The 22,864-nt window shown below is 40.7% G+C and overlaps 1 long non-coding RNA gene across 3 annotated transcripts; it reads left to right on the forward strand.

The window, feature by feature from the left end:
- Nucleotides 1–2,987: 2,987 nt before the first annotated feature.
- On the forward strand, nt 2,988–22,637 carry LOC140600074 (uncharacterized). 3 transcript variants are annotated; one of them, XR_011994072.1, is made up of 3 exons: nt 2,988–3,397; nt 3,823–4,005; nt 21,113–22,637. It is a non-coding gene; the product is annotated as an uncharacterized lncRNA (long non-coding RNA). The 3 variants fall into 3 exon arrangements; XR_012003272.1 differs by lacking the exon at nt 21,113–22,637 and adding an exon at nt 11,755–13,076 and having other exon boundaries at nt 2,990–3,397; XR_012003273.1 differs by having other exon boundaries at nt 2,994–3,397; nt 21,108–22,637.
- The last annotated feature ends 227 nt before the right edge of the window (nt 22,638–22,864 follow it).

The raw sequence follows: 22,864 nt of genomic DNA on the forward strand, positions 1-22,864 counted from the left end.
TCTTAGAGTGAAGGTGCCCAGATGGAACTTTTTTTTTTTTTTAAGATTTTATTTATTTATTCATAGAGACACAGAGAGAGAGAGAGAGAGAGGCAGAGACACAGGCAGAGGGAGAAGCAGGCTCCATGCAGAAAGCCCGACGTGGGACTTGATCCAGGGTCTCCAAGATCAAGCCCTGGGCTGCAGGCAGCCCTAAACCGCTGTGCCACCGGGGCTGCCCCAGATGGAACTTCTAATTTTATTGTCTCACCTCCAGAACCATGATCCTCCTTATTGTTTCTGATTTCAGCAGATGGCACCACTATAGCCCAAGGAGACAGTGAAGGGTTTTTATCAGACAGTGGCGTGGCTAGCTTTATTTATTTATAAGAATATCATCCTAACAACAATGTGGGGTCAAAATTTTACAGTTGAGAGGAGAGAATTGAGTTGGTGTCTACTAAGAAGGGTAATCTGTAAGGCTTTGTGACTGAGTTAATTTATGTTAGCAAAATTCAATATGTAAGAGTAAGATAATAAAATGTGTTTCTAGAAATTGCTATTAGGTTTGATCATTTATAGATAACAAATGTTGAGTAGCAGCAAATCTGTATAATTTGCTTATTATATTATAGCAGAGTTGATAGGCATCTCTATCAAAAGTATAAGGTAGCTGGGATGCCTTGTTGGCTCAGTTGGTAGAGCCTGTGATTCTTGATCTCAGGGTTGTGAGTTTGAGCCCCCCACTGGGGGTGGAGCCTACTAAAAATTTAAAAAAAAAGAAATAATAAGATATCTACTTTTGATAAAAACATTAGAAAAGAAACATAAACATTTACTACTGGTGTGAGTACAAGTGGTGGAAAACTTTCTGGAAAGCAATTGTGTCCTAAGTCTTAAAACAATAAAATTTCACACAATTATTTTACTCAAGAGAATAAATACCAATGAAAACACCAATGTAAAAGAATTCATTCCAGAAGTATTTATAACAGAGAAAAAAAGGAATTAGTCCAAATGTTCATTTACAAGAGACTTTGAATAAATGTCATCTGTTTCATGAAATAGTACACAACTATTAAAGTGATGAGTAAAATGAAAATGTAATGTCGTGAAACAATCTCTACAATATGTTCTTTTTTTGTTTTTAATATTTTACTTATTTACTCATGAGAGACACACACAGAGAGAGAGACAGAGACACAGACAGAGAGAGAAGCAGGCTCCATGCAGGGAGCCCCATGTGGGTCTCAATCCCGGGACTCCTGGATCATGCCCCAGGCTGAAGGCAGGCACTAAACCGCTGAGCCACCCAGGGATCCCCTCCACAATATATTCTTGAGCATCAGGACAAGATTTAAAAACAGATGTGTCATATGATACCATTTTTATTAAAAAAATAAGATTGTATACCTAATTATTACAATATGCAGAGAAAAATTACCAGAAAAAAAGAGATATTCCTAAATGTTAACAGAGACTACCTCTGACCAGTGTCCTTTCAGAAGATTTTTTAAAATATAGCTTTGAGTATTTTATAAAAATTTGGGGCAACCTTATTTTTATATTAAAACAAAAGCTACATTCAAAAGAGAAATAAAACTAACAACAACAACAAAAGCTTCATAAATCTTTAAATACATATGAGAATGATCACTTCTTAGGGAAAATCCCAGTGTCCAGATGAACTTCCCTAATCTCCAGCGTGAGCAGCGACTGATCCCTTGCTACATTTTCCAGGATGCCAACATTAAAAATGGAGACTGTGTCCTTCCACAGATGACATTCAGTGTCTGTAAACAATGTAGGTACCACAGGTTTGCACCAATAGGCAAAGCATGCCTGTGGACCTTGTGAGGAATTGGCAGGAGTTTCTCATTTCTCATAGATACAAATTGTTCTTCGGGTTGAAAGCTACATTGTCAAGGCTAACACCATTAATATAAATTCTAAGTTCTGAAGAAAAAGCAGCTCTTTCATCAACTGTTTGTATTTTTCTGTTTCCTGATTTCCTGATTCCTATTTTAAAAGTGTAGGACTCTGGGAACTTGGTCTGGGAGCTAAGTAGATCTAGGAGCATGAGATAACTTATTAATATTCTTATGAATATGAAATTGTAATTAAGCTTTCTAGTAGCCACGTTAAAAATGAATGGAATTAATAATCTTTTATTTATAAAGATTTTATCTATTCATGAGAGACACAGAGAGAGAGGCAGAGACATAGGCAGAGGGAGAAGCAGGCTCCCTGTGGGGATCCGAATGTGGGACTCAATCCCAGGATCCTATCCTGGGATCATGCCCTGAGCCACCCAGGTACCCCAAATAATCTTTTACTTAACTCAGTACTGGAATGTTAGTATTTCAACATGTAATCAATATAAGACATTATTGAAATATTTTACATTTTCATTAGTTTTTGTTTTATTTACCATTACTTAAAAATATATATAAGCTAATACTTATACCCATTTATATTTGCTCCCTTTCTTAGATAAAAGGTAGCACACTAACATAGCACTCTGTGCCTAGCTTTTTAACTCAATACATGTGGAGGTCATGCCATCGAGATATATAGGTATCAATAACATTGGAGCATTTTCAAAAGTTTATAATCAACAGCTTCTGGCATTGACAGGAAAAGAAATTTTGTGCTGTATTCCTCTCATGGCAATACCCCTCAGAAGACACTTACCTCCCTCCTTTGAAGGTCACACCACTTCAAAGAGAGCCAGTGGTTGCTTTTAGCTAATAGAAGGGTAACTCTGCCTCTGATTTATCTTTACTCTAAACTTCTAAAGGATCAGGAACTGTTACAATCCCAGAAAAGGATCTCAAGGAGAAAGATATTTGTCTTTATTTAATAATTGTACTTAATAGTTGAAAGGAGAGAGGCCATAAAAGCAGTGGAAGCTGGAAGACAGCCCACAAAGTTAATTTTAAAAGTTATTTATTGACTCTTTGATGGGTGTGGCTTTTTCTTTCTTTAGTACCTCCCCAGAAAGTCCTGAGCTTACATTTAACAACAAAGCTTCAGGCTTATCCCAGCTACTCCCAGCTCTCTGCGTGTAAAGCTAACCTGCCCTTGAGCCCAGGGTCGGTACTGAAGGCGGCTGGGAAACCCTTCTCCCACCTGCAGCATCATGACGCTGGCTGACTCTGGAGCCCAGGTGATGCCCTTGGTTCAGAACCACAAAGACATAGTTTGGGAATCGACGTAAGCACTCACTGGCTGTAATCCTGCAAACTCCAGATAGTGCCACCATCCTTGAGAAAATCTGTCTTCAGCCTGCCTGACGAGCTGATGAGTCCTCTCTCCAAAGGAGCTCTGGGAAGAGGGAGACTTTTGCCAGGAGACACACTACAGAAGAATCCAAGAGTTCTCTATGCTAAAGTTTCTACTGGAATCAACTCATTTAGTAAGTATTCCCTAAACAAAGGGCGTGATATTGACTTTTTTGGCTTTGTCAGTTGTCAAAGTTTGGCTGCAAATAGGAGAAACCATTTGCACCCTCTCATTTCTTGGCTTCCTCAGCTGGAGGGGTTCTCGGGGCTGTGGGTATTGTGGTGGCTCTTTCAAAATGTGCCAGGTCTGGCAAGGGACAAACATTGGACACAAATGTCATAGAAGGTACAGCATGTTATCTCTGTACATGCAAGATGTGAATAATTTCAACACGACAAAGAGAGAAAACCTGCCCAATGGTGGTGTGCTCTTCTACGAAACCTATCAGACCTCTGGTGGGAAGTCCATGGCTGGTGGGGTGGGGGTGGCTTTTGAAGGCACCATCTTTGAGAACCTCTGAAAGGACTCCCTCTCTGTCTTTCAAAACTTGTCAAGCAGCTGAGTTCACCGCACTGGCTGAGGCTGAAGAAAATATTCTCTAGGAAGACACAGGCAGGATGGTGCAAGATCTTTGTGGAACCGGATGGGTGTGTGACCCCTGTTCTGATGTTTGATGATATTTCTCAACTCCTGAAGAATAAGGAACACATCTTTAAAAAAAAAATCATGAATCAACAAGAGGTAATAGCCCCAATGATTGTTTTATTCTTTTCCAAACCTCCAGTTTCTGTCCTTTCCAGAGTTCAGTCCCAAAAAAACACTCAGAAGGAATATTCAGAAAATATGGCTTTATCATAGAAAATAGAGCCTGATTCCTCCCTTTGGGAGTCATTAAAAGCAGTAAACCAACAGCTAATCCACAGCATTTAACAGTAAAAAGTACCTGTTCTGTAAGTAATCCGGGAAGCTTAAGTTGATATGTGTGATTTGGGAAAATCACGAGTGCTTTCATTTGGGGAGAAGTTCATTCTTGTGTCAAGATGAAATCTGTGCTCTCAGAAAATTCAAAGAATGCTGGCATATTTTAGTTAATCTTCTGTAGTTTTTACACCAAGTAAAGACTGTAGACTTCACATGTATTGTTATTATTCTAAATGAAAGCCAAACCAGTGCCATATTTGATAGGTATTATGCCTGAAGTTATTTTAAAATATTGTGTCATGTCTGGAAACTGATACAAGTCTCTGCATGACCATAGTTTTAAAAATCATTTAACTATTTTCTTGGGTTTTCACTAGCGGTGGAAAAGAGAAAACATGAATTAAAATGTAGTAATTACATACAATGTACTTCAGGATAGGAGGGAATGGAAATGCTTTAACAAAGTGTGAATATACATGCTTTAAGCCTCGGAAGCCAGACAAGCACGTACATTGTAATGTACCAGGAACTCTGTGCTTTCACATATGTTAAAAAAAAAAAAAAAAAAACCCCAGGCCTAAAATGGTGTCACTTAGACTGAGTTTCCAAACTGGGGCTTAAAACCCAACTGATTGCAGTTTCTACCCTCCCGAGAAACATGACCTTAACTGGTCAGTTTGGAAATTTTTTCTTTCCATCAGTGCCCACAGGTCTGCCACCTGGGTCCTCTCCATCCCCCGATGAAAGACAAGGTCATCTGTGTAATAAGACACCTTGCTTTTCCCTTTAGCAAACATCATGGTCTGGAACAATCCTTTTCTTCTGTTAATTACTTTCTTGCCCCCACGCTCTGTCTATAAAAACCTTCCATTTTATACTTCTCAGAGCTCCCCTCTACTTGCTAGGTGGGGTGGCTGCTTGATTCATGAATCACTTGGTAAAAAGCCACTTGGATCTTCAAATGTATTTGGTTAAATTTTTGTTATGTACTACATATAATGAGTGATATGTATTTCTTTTTCCTGAAGTGGTTCCATTTCCTTCCTTCCTTCCTTCCTTCCTTCCTTCCTTCCTTCCTTCCTTCCTTCCTCCCTTCCTTCCTCTCATTCTTTCATTCTTTCTCTGTTTCTCTCTGCCTTTCTTTTTGTCATACAAAATGACCTCATTTCACAAAAATGATCTCTTCTTTTCATACCAGGTTTTCTTTGGGATGTAAGTGTGTGGGGGGGGTGGGGGGGTGGGGGTTACCTTGCTTTTTTTTCCTCTATCCCCAGGGAATTGTAACTCTGTTCCCACTCCATCTTCCTGGGCATAGTTCAAGCAAACAGACATCTTCCCCATTCAAACTCTAAGTGCCTTCTAATTTTTATGAATTATAGGGACTTTAAAGGTTTATTAAATTAGCTCATATAAATAAAAGTAATAAAATTCATATGCCAGATAAATCCATTTGTGTTCTGGAGGGGCTCAGCCTTACACAGCGGGTAGGTAGCCTCAAAGCCACACTCCAGCATCTGGCAGGCCTGTCTCTTGCAGGCTCTCAGCTCAGAGTCCCCAGTGCTCTGCTGGGAGGTACATTCCACACAGTCTGGGCCTAGGGTATTGGTCCCTCAGGAAACAAAACAAAACAACTAACCAGATTTTAAAAAAATCCAAACAATAAGTGAAGGCATTTCCTATCCATGCTAGTCTCTTTTAACATTGATCAAAAACTTCAAACATTATCAATCCCAGTTTCCTCTATTAACAACATTGCTTACTATTTATTTGTCTTCTCCTTTCTTTAAGCCAACTATTGGTGTGTGTGTGTGTGTGTGTGTGATAGAGAGAGTTTAATATAGTTATTTTTTGCTATATACACTGTTCCTATCTCATGTTTTTGTCAATTGAACATTTCTCTTTTAACTTTATAGAGTTTTTTACTGGGCCATTTTTGTGAAATTGATGCTGACAGCATAAAAATAAAAAAAATAAGTTTATGTCGTGGAAGATTGCAAAAATGGCCACAAGTTTTCATGCCCCATATTTGTGCCCTTTGCAATACAACTTTGCTGTATGTCCCATCAAGTCGTTGACCTATTTCCCGACTCATGACCATGACTCATTCCATTGGCCAATGGAATATAGCAGCAGTAAAAAGGTCCACCATTTGTTCTCTTTCCTAAAACCTTACCTCTGCCATGTAAAAAATCCAAGCCAGCTTCCTGGAAGATGAGAGACATGTGTCCTACTTGCCCTCAACCCATGCCAATATCCTGCCAACTAACAGACATGTGGGTAAGGCCACACCAGCCACTCCCCCTCAGCCCACCTGCCAGATGACCACAGCCTCCGGAACAGCCCAGTTGACATCAGCCACTCTTGTCCCAGATCAGCAGAATGGCCCAGATGACCTGCAGATGTGTGAGCAATAGTAAATGATTGCAGCTTTCAAGCACTCAGCTTTGGGACAATTTGCTATAAGGCAGTAAATACCTGATTCACTTATACACTTATATCTTCTTTGAACATTGCTTGTCCTTAACTCTTTAATCCATATAAAGTTAATTTTTGTGCATAGCGTGAGGTAGTTAAGGGGTTTTTATTTATTTTACTAAAGGTATGGCTGATTTTCTCAACACTATTTGTTGAAGTTTCTTTCATCACTGATTTGAAATGCCATGGTTTTGATTAACTAAGTCCCCATATGCACAAGGGCTTGCTTCTGGACTCTTAATATGTTCTGATTATTTATTTTCTTCTATCTGTGCTAATAGCACAATGTTTAATTTCTTAATTTTAGACTATGACTTGATATCTGGAATCTCCCTATAAAATAATGTAGGAACCCAGTTATGAGAAATTAAGGGAGAGATTATTGTCCTAAATACTTTTGTATTCCCCTTAGAATCCACCTAGCTCCTGTGGTGATTGCAAAATATTTTTTGAAAGAGGAAACATTTGGCCTTCTATACTGTAAATCTGTGGCCTTTAATATATAGAAATAAATTGGGGAGACTGTGGTTTACAAAGCTGATATTTATGGTTGTAATCCCTTTTTATCTTCACAACTCTCTAAGACATAAGGTTAGCAATATGAGAAAGGTTATATCATCATGATGGTGGAGGGAGAAAAAAGAGGAGAAGGAAGAGAAGAAGCAGGGAAGGAGGAAAAAGCTAACATCTGCCAAGTGTTTACTCTGTGTTAGTGTCTATACTGAACGCTGTACATGCCTTATTTCCCACTCACAACAAGTTTGTGAGGTTAGTACTATTTATGTATCCAGTTTTCAGAAGAGAAGGTGAGATTCAGAGAAGTTAAGTAACTAGTTCAAAGCCACACAGCTTATGAGTCAAAATTCAAAATGAATGTGAATACAAGGAGGAAAAAAACACAAAAGAAAATAGCGTCTTCTCTGGCTGCTGGATCATGACAATTTCTATTTTCTTATCACTTTTTCTGTTGACCAACTTTCCTGCAAGGAGTACACATTATTTTAGTAAATGTAAAATAGAAACATAATAATAATAATAATAGTTTACAAATAACCCCCAAAAGATGACACGTTGTAGCTACTGGAATGTCCTATAAATTTTGCAGTGACACAGTAGAGAGTTTTCTCTCTCACACAGCCTGGCTGGACCAGTTACCAAGTGAGAAGGGGAGGGCAAGATGTGCCCGGCAGTCCATCCGCTGAATCATTACCCTTCCTGCCCCATGCCCATCTCTCCCCTGCACTCATCATCAGAACATTGCACGCCTGCCTGGGACCCTTGGATAACATTCTGGTCCTTACCTTTATAAAGAGTAGAACCAGATTAGTGAAAGAATTTTTTACAAAAACAAAACAAAACAACACACACACACACACACACACACATACACACACAATAGCTGACAAAGAAGTTTAGAAGGTACAGAAAAAATTCAATTTGACCCTGATTCCTATTTCTGCTTCTCAGACCACCTGTTGCCTGAATGTGAACAAGTGATGAGTGTGGGCACTATCTGTCTATACTTGCTATATTTTAATGGTTAAAAATAAGTAAGGGTTGGTTTATGAATATTGGGACAGAGGTGACAACCTTTTACTACAGCCCAATAGTAAAACAGGATAGGACTTCTGAAAAGAGGAGGGAAAGGCAAAAATAATAATGACTAAACCATGAAGAAAAAAAGAAGGAAGAAGAATGAACAAAAAGAAAAGGTGAAATAAATAAAAATCATCACCATGGAAAGGATGACACTGAGTTTCCTAGTAGGTCCAGTAGATATGAAAGGGCTGAATTCTAGTGAAAGACGAAGACAGGCATTTTGTGTGTGTGTGTGTGTGTGTGTGTGTGTGTGTGTGTGTGTGTGTTTAAAAACTACAATAAAGTTAAAGGAAAAAGAGAAAGTAAAGGAACAAATACATAAATGTGGCAAATATATGACTGACACCGCTACTTCCTTCTTACTCGCACCTGACAAGGTGAAATTCATGGTGAAAGAACTCACAGGTCAAACAGAAACGTTAGCGTAGTGAGCTGCAACCTATGGTGGTGAGCAACTGGAGAGATGGGTGCTTTTGTCTTTATTTCTTCTCCTTTTTCTCCTTTCTTTTGATTTTTTTTTTTTTTAGTAACAACAGCCAGTTTTATTGTTGAACATTTACATCTCATAAAAATAATTAAATACTGAGATGATCCAGGAAGCCAGCTTGAAATGAGTTGCTTAAAGATAAAACAGTATTATTTGCCAGGGTTAAGATTCCGGTTAGATTCTTAATTAGATTCTGATTAGATCCAGTTAAATTTATGCATAGTAAAATAAAAATTAATATTGAGGGGCGCCTGGGTGTCTCAGTTGGTTGAGTGCCCAACTCTTGGTTTTTGGCTCAGGTCATGATCTCAGGGTTGTGAGATCGAGTGCCCTGTGAGCCCAAAATAAGTCTGCTTGAGATTCTCTCCCTCTCCCTCTTGCCCCTGCACCAGCTTGCTGACATGTACATGGGTGCACACACATGCTCTCTCTCAAATGAATAAATAAAATCTTTAAAAAAATCAAAATTGAGAGGCTAGCAACTCTAGGAACAGAAATAGAGTACTATATCTTCCAAACAAGTGGAAGGGAACAAATAAAAAAAAAAAACTAAAACAAAAGCTCAATTTTAAAAAAAAAGGCAAGAAAGGGGGAAAAAATGGTTGAACAAAGTTTAAAATGGTAGAGAAAACCCAAACTCATTCATTCAACAATTATACTATGAAGTGCCTACTAAAAGCCACGTACTATTTTGGGAACCAGGGATTCAGCAGTAAACAAAACAGAAAATATCTGCTTTCATGAAGCTTCTGTCCTAGTGGCTGGAAACATAAAGGAGATGAATGAATAAATCATGTGGCATGTTTTATGATGATAAGAGCAAGACAAATAAATGCAATTGATACATTAAGGATGGGAAAAATTTGTCAAAAATGGCCTCACTGAGAAAAAAAAATATATGAAGGAGGTAAGGAATTGAACCACGCAGATGTGAGGGGAAGGGCATTTTGGACAAAGGTAGTGCAAACATCCTGGGGCTAGCATGTGCTTGAGAAGGCTGTACAGAGCAGAGGGAAGGGTAGAAGGAGGTGAGGTCAGAGATGAAACAGGACCACATCATATAGGATCTTTACTCTAAGTGAAAAGGGTCACTCTAGAAGCCGCAACGTGAACAGACCATAGGAAGAAAAAGCAGACACTAGTTGGGTGGCTCCTGCATAATATAGGTGAGAGAGCACAGTTCAGACAGGTGAGGTGGTGGGAAGGGCTGGGGAATCTGGGAAGATGGCAAAGAAGTCCACAGGATTTGCTGGCAGATTACATGTGTGCTGTGAAAGAGATGAGTCAGGATGGTGTTTATTTTGCACTTGGAGCTATGATAAGTAAATTAAATTTAAAATTGCAATTAATACTAAGTCTGAGATATATACGCATATTATCCCCAAGTGAGCTACAGGAGCCAGAGTTCCAGGCTGGTCCTTGGCCAGCGCATCACTCCACAATGCTCTATCTTCCCTCCATTCATAGAAGCCTCCCGGGTTACCAGAGTCAGGTTGCCCATTCCCTACGGCTTTGACCAACCCAGATACCTGACCCAAAGCGAGTGCATGTGTTTGGCACGGAAAAAAGTGCGTGTTACATAAGAAAAGCCAAACATGATCCCTTGGTTTTTAAGCTTCTCTCACAGAAAATCGTCATATCTCCTTGGAAGAGATTAAACTAGTGGAGACAGCAAATGACTTTACTTGGTGTCACCTTAGAAATGAACAGTCCTAGGGGCACCTGGGTGGCTCAGTAGTTGAGCATCTTCCTTCGGCTCAAGGTGTGATCCCAGCGTCCTGCGATTGAGTCCCCCATCAGGCTCGCCTCAAGGAGTCTGCTTCTCCTTCTGCCTATGTCTCTGCCTTTCTCTCTGTGTCTCTCATGAATAAATACATAAAATATTTTTATAAAAAGAAAGAAATGAACAACCCTATCCTTTACAAATCAATTAACATTTATGATGGAGGAAAAATCAGTAGGTGATTTTTCAACATATGTTGTACTTAGGATTAACTGATTTTAAATTTAAATTACTTGTCACAGTTCCAGGAGCATAAGTGCATTGCAAATACTAGCTGTTTTTTACAGATTTATTTATTTATGTATTTATGTATTTATGTATGTATTTATTTGGGGTGGAGGCAGAGGGAGAAGGAGAGAGTACCAAGCAGACTCCATGCTCAGTGCAGAGCCTGGTGTGGGTCTTGATCTCATCACCCGGAGATCATGACCTAAGCTGAAACCAAAGTTGAACACTTAGCCGACTGCATCACCCAGGTGCCTCCCTCATCCCCCACAACAAGTACCATCTCTAACAAACCTTTTTTGAGAAGCAACGGAATTGGTAAAAGTTAACATTTGTTTACAAATTGTTTTCTCCTCCAGTGAGGAGATGGGGGCTGAGAAGTGGAAATATATAAAAACTTAAAGGCTAGAACACACCACCAAGAATCCACATACATGATGCCAAACCCCTCTAAAGTTATCGTGTAAGTCAGTGAGAAGATAAGAAAATAAAAAACTTAATTTTCTGCAACTTTTTCCAAATTGTAATTATTTTTTAAAAAAGAGGGGCATTGTGTTTAATACTGAGAATTGAAGTTTATTTTAGCAATGGAAATTAGAACAGCATCATATGACTATGGATGCTTATAGAACTCCTTCCCTATCATCTGAGCTCCTGAGTGCCTTGCACCTGCCAGTCTATGAATGCCTCCATTTGCTGAACTGCCTGGCACCTTCCCTTCCTGGTACCTACACAAGAGCCTCTTGACCACAGCTAAAGTCCTTCCCACACAAGTTTCTTAGTTATCCCCAATTCACCATTAATCCATTAAACAGTGCCCATTCTCAAGCTTGAGCATTAAGATTCATGTAAGCAGTCTGTTACGTGCAGACCCCTGGGCTTCAGCCCCGGACTCCAGATTCAGTAAACAGATGGAGCATAGGACTTTGTTTTTTAACTGATTATCCAGGACATTCTCATATGTGTAATCCACTGACCATCTTTGTTTTTTTTTTTCTAGGTTTTATTTATTTATTCATGAGAGACACAGAGAGAGAGGCAGAGACATAGGCAGAGAGAGAAGCAGGCTCCCTGCAGGGAGCCTGTTGCGGGACTCCATCCTAGGACCCTGGGATCATGACCTGAGCCAAAGGCAGATGCTCAATGCTGAGCCACCCAGACATCCCCACTGACCATTTTGAAGAAACACTGCTGTAAGAATAGTGTACATCCTTGCTACTCAAAGTGTGGGCCACAGACCAGCAGCATTCTGTAGTGTTTGGAGCTGGTTAGAAATGCAGAATCTGGGGCTCCACCTGAGACCCTTCTGAATCAAAATCTGCCTTGTAAAAAGATTCCCCAGGTGCTTCATGTTCACATTAAATTTTGAGGAGCCCTTATTGTATTACACAAAAGAAACATGTTGACCATATATTTTAGTAAGGGCTTTATTGTGCTTTGAGACTTTAAACACATTTTAAAGTTGTTGTTTTTTTTTATTTTTATTTTTTTGAGAAATCGCATACACTGTTCTCCAATTCTCCAATTTGGTTATGTTCTCCAGAACACAAAGATTTCTTACAGAGATTACTTTGTCTTTCTCTTTACAAAATAATTTTTGGGATATTGCTGGCTCATCAAGAGAACAATGTGCTATTTTTAATCTATTATAATTTTCTTAATCATGCATAGACAGTTCCTGCTCTAAATTCATAGAGGATTGGATTTGTTTGCTTAAGCCATGACATTGGGGTCATCTCCCAAACAAATATCTCATCTTGCCTGATGAAATCAGGAAGGTGCCTCTGGTGTCCAAGGGATGAAGTATCTCATGTACTGGGAGGGGACTGAGCTCCTCGGCCAGGGGAAGCCAGAACATCTGTTACAGGCATGATCCAGCCTGCTGGCTGAGCTCAGTCTGCAGAGGTGCTTAGGATGAAGCATTGGGTCTTCATCTGAAAACACTGCTATGGTCATCAAGATGTTTGCAGTGGAATCCAGGACACACCCTGGTACTTAGGGAATAAGTACACACTAATAAAAAAATGATTATTAATATAATAGTGGGCCCCAAAAGTTCTCAGGCTGGCTTAAGCCCTGACTGCTCTTTTGCTCATTTTTTTTTTATTCACTGGAAATAGACTTAAAGAGTATTTCAGGAAGAACATTTTTGCAAACAGAAATCATCTGGAAGATTAAACAGAGTAGTTCAGATAATGAAAGAGACTAGAAAGACAACACCATGAAGTTTGACTTGTATTCCAAAAGCATTGTGGATACTTTATGTGTATTTTAATCAACTGGTAATTTTCTTAGAAATAAAAATTGATATTTGGCATTTTGTTTCTCTCTTCCATTTTATTTTCATTTGTTTTAAAGATTTTATTTATTTGAGAAAGAGAAAACACAAGCCGAGGGGGAGGGGCAATGGGAGAAGGAGACGGAGAAGGAGACTCCGTGCTGAGCAGGAACCCTGATGTGGGGCTCGATCCCAGGACCCTGGGATCATGATTTAAGCTGAAGGCAGATGCTTAACCACTGGGCCATCCAGGAGCCCCTTTTCTACTCCATTTTAAATCCTTCTTTCTCTCTCACCTAGTGGGCTACAGGGAAGACTCACAAGATCATAATCATGAGCAAAGATAGAGTTTACAGTGCTTCAGTGCCTGGTGATGTGAGAGTCTTGACCACCTACTTATGTCACTTACTTGAGAAACCCCATTCTCCTATCTCAATGTACTATTTCCACAGTATGACATATATCTCTGCTGCATCCTTTAGACTTAAAATATGGTGGACCCACCAATGCCCACCTCATGGTCAAGCACCCTTCTCTGCTAGGACTCTTCTGTTTTCCCATCTCTGTAACTACTTTCTAAACAAATATAGCCATTGGCCTTTTTTAATGAAAAGAGCAATTTAAAAAAAAATTATACAAATATGGCTATACAAAGTAAGCCAAATGTTCTTATGAAGTGGGAGGCCACAAAAATAGTTTGTTGAACTATGAGCTAGTCATCAACAGAGTTCTAATGGGCAGAGCTCCAACCTCTGGGCATGCTGGGAGTCCAGGCGGGGAAGGAGACCATGCTTAATGGGAAAACCCCTGAGAATGGAGTTGGGGGATGGAGTAGACTGGGGGATCCATTGGGGATGGAAGAACATTATCTGGAACAGAATGTCAGATGCCCTACGAAAGGGTTAACAGTCCAAATCCTTGAGTCCAGGGGAAGAGGGTGACTTGCATCTGGTCCTTTTGGGGACAATCATCCAAGCAGTTGTATCCAGGTGTCCTCCTCCTTTATTCACTCTTTCGTCCTCAGATGAGTACAAAAATAATTCTAACCACCATGAAATGTGTAATTTCTAAGTCAAAATTTCTAAATAATGTTTAAAGATAACTAATTCTGGAAAATGAGACAATGGAGCAAAGTCCGACGATCTTGCCCCAGATGTCCTGAGACCACTAGGAAGGATCTGAAGGGAGCCACCTAATAGCTGTTGAGGAAGGAAATACTTTTAAATGACTAATAGTCATCCTTAGAGCTAATGCATACTCAAAAGTGGTGACTTATTTCTCAGACTGAAGGGAACGCTTTCCAGAATGTATTTTCAGGGCCAGCAATCCTTCCCACCAAAGGCTCACAAATCTGGACCCCATCACACTTTGTTACTCCAACAAAACAGACCTTAAGAGCTCAGGGAACCTGTTACAGAGGATGTACACTTCACATGCATAGGGACAGTCTCGTGTCTCAACACCAGGAATTCATCCTCAAATGTGCATTGCGTATGCCACGGTATGTCTTTGTGCTCAGACAGCTGCAGCCCCAGCCTGTGTCCCATCTGAGTGCCCTTGAGCACACCCCAGAGCCCACAGGGCACTTAACCCTCCCCTCATCCTTCTGTGTTTGCCAAAGCCAAAGGTTTAAGTTTCTTTGTGTCTTTCCCTGCCTATTGTCAGATTGCTTATGGGAGAGGGTTTTGTGCTAAGCCTCAACCTATTTCACCAGAACCCTTGAGGATTCATTAGAGTTCCCTGGAGGGCTCTCAAAAGAGTGCTGGGCTGCCTCACCCCCCCTACACACACACACCATCCTGATTCAGTGGGGCTCCGGTGAGGCCCTAGAATTTTTATTTCTACATGTTCCTGGGTAAGGCCTCTGCTGCTGATCTGCAGACCAAGCACACTTTGAAAGCCCACAATCAGATTGGCTATTCATTCATTCAGCAAGTATTTACTGAGATTTTACTCTGTTACAGACTGTACCAGGTGTTCAGGGTAAAACAATCCAAAAAGAAATGGAGTTGATAGTCTAGCTGGATAAACAGATGTTAAATAGTTGCATACATCATTATTTAGTTACAGTTGTGATGAGGAAAATTACTAGATACTGAGTCAACAAATGACAAGGGACTTAAGGATATGAGAAAATGCTCCGCATCACTGGCCATCAGGGAAATACAAATCAAAACCACAATGAGATACCACCTCACACCAGTGAGAATGGGGAAAATTAACAAGACAGGAAACAACAAATGTTGGAGAGGATGTGGAGAAAGGGGAACCCTCCTGCACTGTTGGTGGGAATGTGAACTGGTGCAGCCACTCTGGAAAACTGTGTGGAGGTTCCTCAAAGAGTTAAAAATAGACCTGCCCTACAACCCAACAATTGCACTGCTGGGGATTTACCCCAAAGATACAGATGCAATGAAACGCCGGGACACCTGCACCCCGATGTTTCTAGCAGCAATGTCCACAATAGCCAAACTGTGGAAGGAGTCTCGGTGTCCATCGACAGATGATGGATAAAGAAGATGTGGTCTATATATACATGGAATATTACTCAGCCATTAGAAACAATGAATACCCACCATTTGCTTCGATGGAACTGGAGGGTATTATGCTGAGTGAAGTAAGTCAGTCGCAGAAGGACAAACATTATATGGTTTCACTCATTCGGGGAATATAAAAAATAGTGAAAGGGATTAAAGGGGAAAAGAGAGAAGATGAGTGGGAAATAACAGGGAGGGTGACAAAACATGAGAGACACCTAACTCTGGGAAATGAACAAGGGGTGGTGGAAAGGGAGGTGGGCGGGGGGTGGAGGTGACTGGGTGACAGGCACTGAGGTGGGCACTTGATGCGGGATGAGCACTGGGTGTTATATGTTGGCAAATCAAACTCCAATAAAAAATATACATAAAATCAGCTAAGTGTCAAAGGACACATTTATATTATTGTTTCATTCATTCATTCACAATCCTCATTCAAGAAAATAAAATTTCTGCATTGAAAATAACTTTTGGGAAATACCCTTAAGTTTTAAACAGTGCATACCAATCACTTGAGATGCTTTAATATGTGTCTGCTTTGAAAGGATTGATCGTGGGAATGTCTATCCCCAGGAACCTGGTTTTAGTTTCGGCTGACATGTTATTAGGAAAAAGGAATAAAAGGAAGTTAGGGAAGTGAGCTAAGAAGGGTTTGGGGCCTTGGGTGCTGCATGGCTGAGCCACGTTGTGGATCTGGTGTCGGAGCTAGAGGCTGGACTTGTAGGAGCCAGCTCTAGAGGTGGGCTAGTCCCTGCTTCCCCTCCACAGGTGAGAAAGCTGGATCCCAGGGGATCACAAGGCTCACCCAGCACTGCTAGTGTTGGAGCTGAGCCCCCAGCCCTGCTCTGCAGGACTCTGCTATTTGCCCCCGGAACCTCTGCGTGGCAGGGAAGCACAGCAGGTACAGAAGGTGGGAAACTCCACTAGGCTGAGGATATGATGGACCAGAGAGAAGGCGGGGTCAGGGAGAGGGTGGGAACAGGAAGCACTTTGTCTCCAAAGGTAAGAGAACCATTGAATACTTTTAAACAAGAGTGTGACAAGTTATTAGCTGTGAGATTTGGAACAAATCACCTAATGTTTCTAAAACTCTCTTATCTAGAAGAGACAATGCCTTTCTCACCCACTGGAGAACCTGGAAATTCTCAAGTGAGATTATTAGCCTGGAATACAATAAATGTAAAAATAAGCCGTGGAATACAGTAAATACACACATAAGTGGGCTGCCCTGTGTCAGCAGAATTGGGTCCCATCACTAACCAAAAAGTCACCTTTCTGGTGCCATTTCTTCATCTACATAAGGATTTGACTAAATGAATTGTATGATCCTTTCCATTCCTAACATATTCTAATCCTAGGTAAGTTGAAAAAAATATTTTTAATTGTTATTATTATTTTTAAACTCTTTGCTCTTCAATGGAGGAATCAGTCCAGACAGCTGCACAGGAAAAACAGATGTTTAAAAATACATTTTGTGGATAAAGTGTATTTATTTCCCTTTTCCTGGTTCCTTTTGACCTGTGGCTTTCTTTTCTTTTCTTTTCTTTTTTTTTTTTTTTTTGTTTGACCCTTAATATGAAAACATCACTGGATGCACACTCATTTCTTAGGTTCTGTAAACCTCTCAAGTACTCCAGGGCCCAGAACACATAGTGAGATTGAGGTGGGAGGCTGTAACCTCTGTTGCACGATTTTCACACCCGTGAAAACATCAGCCAAGGTTTCTGTTCTTGAGACATTGGTGACATGATCTCGGATAAACATGTAAAACACTTTTTAAAAAATAACATATACCTCTGACCAGATGTGATAAGGGGGTCTTCAAAAGCTCAGAAAAAGTTCAGGTGAGAGTTCAAACTTTCACATCTTGGGACCAACACATGGCCCATATCATTTGTATTAAGGAGATCCTTTAAGCTCACTTGGCAAACTAAGTTAATAACTAACTGGGTTAAGTGACTCAGAAAATCCCCACATCCTACTTGTGGTCATCTGAGTGGTGCTGTTCTGAGGGCTGTGTTTGGTCTTAAAATAGTGTCTTGAGATCTTTGGCTCCCTTTATCTCAGAGTTTGAATCACCTTTTGTTTCTTTTTGAGGTCTTTGTGAAATAAGGAGTAGATTTAGCACTGTCTCTCATTCTGTGGACAGTGAAAGTCACTAGAAGTTTCTGGAAGTGGTGTATGAAATGAACTGAATTCAGTGGATGCGACAAAAACCCTCTTGGCCCTAGTCAACTCACTCCACACCAGTTGTTTTATCTGCCTCTGGGTGAAAACTTGTCACCATCCCCTGGGAGGAGGATGAAAGGGGGAGGGAAATGAGAGGGGAACAAGGGGAATGGGGAGGAGGAAGAGAGGGAGGAGGCCAGAAGGTAAAGCTGAGCTGTGGAGATGTGTCTCTATAGGACCTTCCCTGACCACAGACAGTTTTGAAGCTGGGACAGCCCTTCAGAGTCATCCCAGTTGTGGCCAGGGGACCAGGCCTTTATTTTTCTTCGTCCACCAGACATTGCATGCTGGCCTCCCAGGAAGGGAGTGTGGCCTCAAGCAGTTGGCTCTCTGCAGAGATAAGCCCTCCAGGTAGTGGGTAGCTGACAGCATCTGTCAACAGCACTCCAGCAGCTGGGACTCAGTCCTTCATCCTGTCAGGGCACCCCAGTGTCCACCATACAGAGCTGGAGAAAAAGAGCACGATCTTTAGTTAGGAAAGGTGTGACCTGCCATTCGTGCCTTCTGCCAGACATGCAAGTGCAAGCTTATCCTTGATGGGGTGCTTTTGGTTTCCTTTCCTTGCGGTTCTTTGCACTGACACAGCTTCTCAGTTTAGCTGCTTGTGGTTCCCACACAGGCCTAGCATTGGGTTGTTGATCCTTCTGTTGGGATCCCTTGCTGTCCCAGGTGCTCCTTTGCAATGGGACTCTTTTCAGGATGACTCATGGCTAGGTAATATCTTCAGAATCCACATCCTGTTTCTTGGAAAAATATATTTTCCTTACTCTTGGTGACCAACCATTCTGGTTTTGTCCTGTTTTTAGCATTGAAGTCTCATGTCTCAGGAGATCTTTCAGTGCTGGGTGAATTGGGATGGCTGGTCACCCTAGAATGTATGGAACCAAAGCAGCCACAGCATCACAACATTTAGGCTCTTCCATTGTGAATCAAATATCCTTTCTCATGCCCATCAAACTCTGGGGACTCATACAAAACCTTCCAAGTGGGCCCTGTGAAGCCCTTATGCTAGGTGTGAGTCATAAGGGAAGTGTATATACTCCCATCTCCCTTGAAGTGGGAGAACAGAATGCAACAGCTAATGCTCCAAAGAAAATCTGTCTTCAACCAGCATTTCCATTATCTAGCCTACAAGTGATTCATAGGCTATAGCTTACAAAATCTGCTAGCTTATCTGCTTGGGATAGAGTAAGGTAAATTTTTTGGGTTCAAGTCACTGGAGGGAGCATGTGCCAGTGAGAGACCATTCCTTCCAGAGACTGCTGATAGTCTTTAGGAGGTTGGCTGGATGAGAATCCACTTCCCAGCATTAGAATTTCATTTCTTCATTTCTTCCCTTAGGTTCTATGGCTTTGGCCCAGAAACCTTAAGAGCTAGGTGCATAAGGATCATTCAAGGATTCTGTTAAAAGTGTAGATTATCTGACCATAAACATGAAAAGATGCTTAACTTCATTTACAGGAAGAGAAGTACAAATCAAAATTCACAAAATACCATTCTAACCTATCAAATTGGCAAATATATGACACTTCTTTTGGTATGAATTGAGATTCTCATATGCTGTTGGCCTAGTCCCTGTGAAGACGTTTCTGACAATATCTAACAGAATTACAGGTGTATTTACCTTTGACCCAGAAGGGGTCACAGAAACCCCGCTTCTGATCATCTGTCCCACAGAGACACCTATACACATAATAAGTAACATATGCAGACAGTCATTTATTGTGACATCTTTTGTAATAGCAAAAGATTGGAAATAACCCAAGTACAAAGTAAGAAGGTCCACATAATGTAATATTATGTAGTATAAAACAATAATGGGAATATCTGTATAAATACTCCTAGCATGAAGAGATCTTTAAGATCTAGTGTAATATGAAAAAAGTAAATGACAGGTTGCATATATATATATATATATATATATATATATATATATGTATATATGTGCATACTTACATTAGAAAAAGGATGATATAGGGGACAAGAGGTAAAAGGGTGACTGGGGAGAGGCACTTAGGGGAGTAGTCTAAATGCTTTGATATATATATATATATATATATATATATATATATATATATATGCTTCTATACACAAACTATTTGCTATTTGCTATTTAGCAAAGCAGTTTAGAACTATGTGGATTTTCAAATCTACCCCCTCCTCATTCTAATTTACTGATTCTAGAGTCAGATGCAGAATTCCATATTTTTATAGAGATGTATGGGCAGATGAACCAAGGAACACATAGTGAGAAAGATGCTCTAAACAAACATTCTCTTACATCATTTTATTAGCATTTGGCTTTATTCGGTTCAACCGAATTAGTAAATATTTTATGGCACATCATGTTCCAGGAAAGGCCCCTGGGAGAGACCAGTAGAACTGACTGGAGGACCCTAATACCATCAGTGGATGCATGGAGAAGTATGGAGTGAAATCACAAACCCATCTAGAAAGTAGTCATATGGCCAAGAAGGCTGTCCAAGTGATAGACAACTGATGGGGGGAAGCTGTGGTGTAATTATTTCTGTGGTGTAAATATTCCCACCCTGGTCAATTTCAAGCTTCCACGGTGATGCCACCAAACACGGAGCAGAAAGAGATGCTAACTAAACTGACCCTTGGAGTGAGTATGAGCCAATCTGAGCTAGCTTTAGCACTCCACCAAGTTGAGAACTCTGAAAGGATTTCAGGAAGAAACAGAAGCTCAGCAGGATCTTAAGGACAGGAAGGTTCAGGAGGAAGGGGCAGAGCTTTCTACAAGAAGTTAGCTGGAGGAAGGAGCAGGAGAGGAAATGGAGAGAAAGGCCCTGAGCCAGATGGATCTGAGGTCATGTCTCAGCCCAGACATTCACTTGCTATGTGAGCTGGACCTCAGCTTACTCATCTGCAAAATAGTACCATTACACGGGTTTGTATGACACCAGCATGTTACTTATATGACAGACACTCAGAAATGTTAAGTCATCCCTCAGCAGTGAGCTGAATAGTTTTGTGGAAGTGTTGGTGTAGGGCTATACAGCTGGTGTGGATAAAGCTCTAAGTACACACACAAACACACACATACACAGACACAATTTATATATTTATTTATGTGTATATACGCACACATGTGAATACATATGTATATATGATACATACATATGATTACAAACATATAAATATACACGCATCTCTACACACATATACACAGTTCTCCATTTACTAAGACAAGGCGTCGTGGTCAGGCACGGGGAGGCATTTCATTCTCCTTGAATGTAGATTAGGAGACCTCTAGAGCATTACCTCATTCCTGTTTGGTTCTTCAAGGACAGCTGAGGGATGAGAAGCCCTGAGGAACTGAGGAGAGAAACATCCTGCTGTGGCCTTTGAGGTGACAAACAACCCCAACAGGACCGGAAAAAGCGCTCACGTGAAGTCGGGTTCCTTCCAGACTTGTTGACAAAAGGGATTTTAAGTCAGCGATCATACATCGGGAAACAACAGGGAAACAGAAATCATTCTGCATTCTGTCAGCGAGGTGAGCAACTGTTGTGGAACTGGAGCACATTCCTGACATCGAACAAAAGAAAGTGTCATTTGAGGCTATGACTGAGCTGAGCAGGGGCATCCGAACGTGTCTTTTGATTTGGGTTGAGTCACTGGATAGACAGAAAGAGCTCTTCTGGTTTGATGGTTTCTAGTTTCACAACCTGATTTGAATTTCAATTCTTCAGCTACGAGCTCAGGTTCACAGAGTGGCTCACCCAGGAGCCTGGCTAGATGAGTAAATGGCCCCGTACAACCCATGGTCGCTGTTAAAAAAAAAAAAAATAGTGATCTTATGTTTGTAGTCATATCTATTTGTACTCCTCTTGTGAGTTCAAAGAATTTAAGAACCTTTTTTACATTTGCATGGCTATTTATGTCAAAATTTGTAAGGATGGGTTGTCCCTGAGAGGAAACCAGAATTGCTAAAAGCCAAGGATGATCTGAGGCAAGAATAAGTGGGAAGCAAATCTAGGACCAAGCCATAAAGATCATTCCCATCAAAGACAGGCTGGAATGGCACCTAAGACACAGAGGATCAGCCAGGGAAAGCAGGGCAGCACAACAGGATTTTGAAGGACACTTAGCATAGGAGGAAGGAGAGCAGACCAAGCAAATGGAACATTCTGAAAACAGGTAGAAAGTGAAGAAGGCAAACTTAAGAGCCTATGGGATATGCAGTGATGGGTCAGGTAAGAGGCAGGCCAGGCTGCTGCCATTATGTCCAAGCTTGCTACCTTCAGTTCCTGTCTGAGCTTGATGCAAAGGCCACATGAAACAGCTCTCGGGGCCATATATGGACCTCATGCCACTGGCTCTCTACCTGAGATGTAGAGGGAGGTAGGACCAAGTTTGGTTCCTGAAGTAGGGGTTGGGACCAACTGGAGCAGAAAGTGTGTATGGGTAAACCATATTGAATTTGTGGGATGGGATTGAAAGCATGTCTGGATCTTATAGCAGGACATGGTGGGATTAGGGAGAGATTGGCAAACCTGATGGTTAAAAATATTTCTGCTTCCTTTGTGTTGTTATGTTGAAACTATATATTTAAAAAGAATGATGTTTTCTAATGGAAATGTGTTCAGGGCAGCATGGTGGGATAAGTGAACAAACATTTGTGTACTTTAGTGGGACTTTGGTGCTCCATATGTATATCTTTGGGCAGCTGAGGGCATGATTTTAGTATTAACAATGAAAGAAATGCATAAGTGTGGGTCCATCTTTGAATTTCCCTGACCTATTAATCTCAAATGTTGTATACCAAAGGAAGACTTCAAAACAAAAAAATAAAGTGAACCAAAAAAGTATCAAGGACATCCAAAGTGCCTATTTTAATGTCTCCATATTTTTTAAAAAAGATTTTTTCATTTATTCATGAGAGACACAAAGAGAGAGAGAGAGAGAGAGAGGCAGAGACATAGGCAGAGGGAGAAGCAGGAGTGGGACTTGATCCCAGGATCCCAGAATCACAACCTGAACCAAAGGCAGATGCTTAACCACTGAGCCACCCAGGGGCCCCTAGTGGCCCCATTTTTATA

Source organism: Vulpes vulpes, chromosome 1 (genome assembly GCF_048418805.1).
Source record: "Vulpes vulpes isolate BD-2025 chromosome 1, VulVul3, whole genome shotgun sequence".
NCBI classification, from domain to species: Eukaryota; Metazoa; Chordata; class Mammalia; order Carnivora; family Canidae; genus Vulpes; species Vulpes vulpes.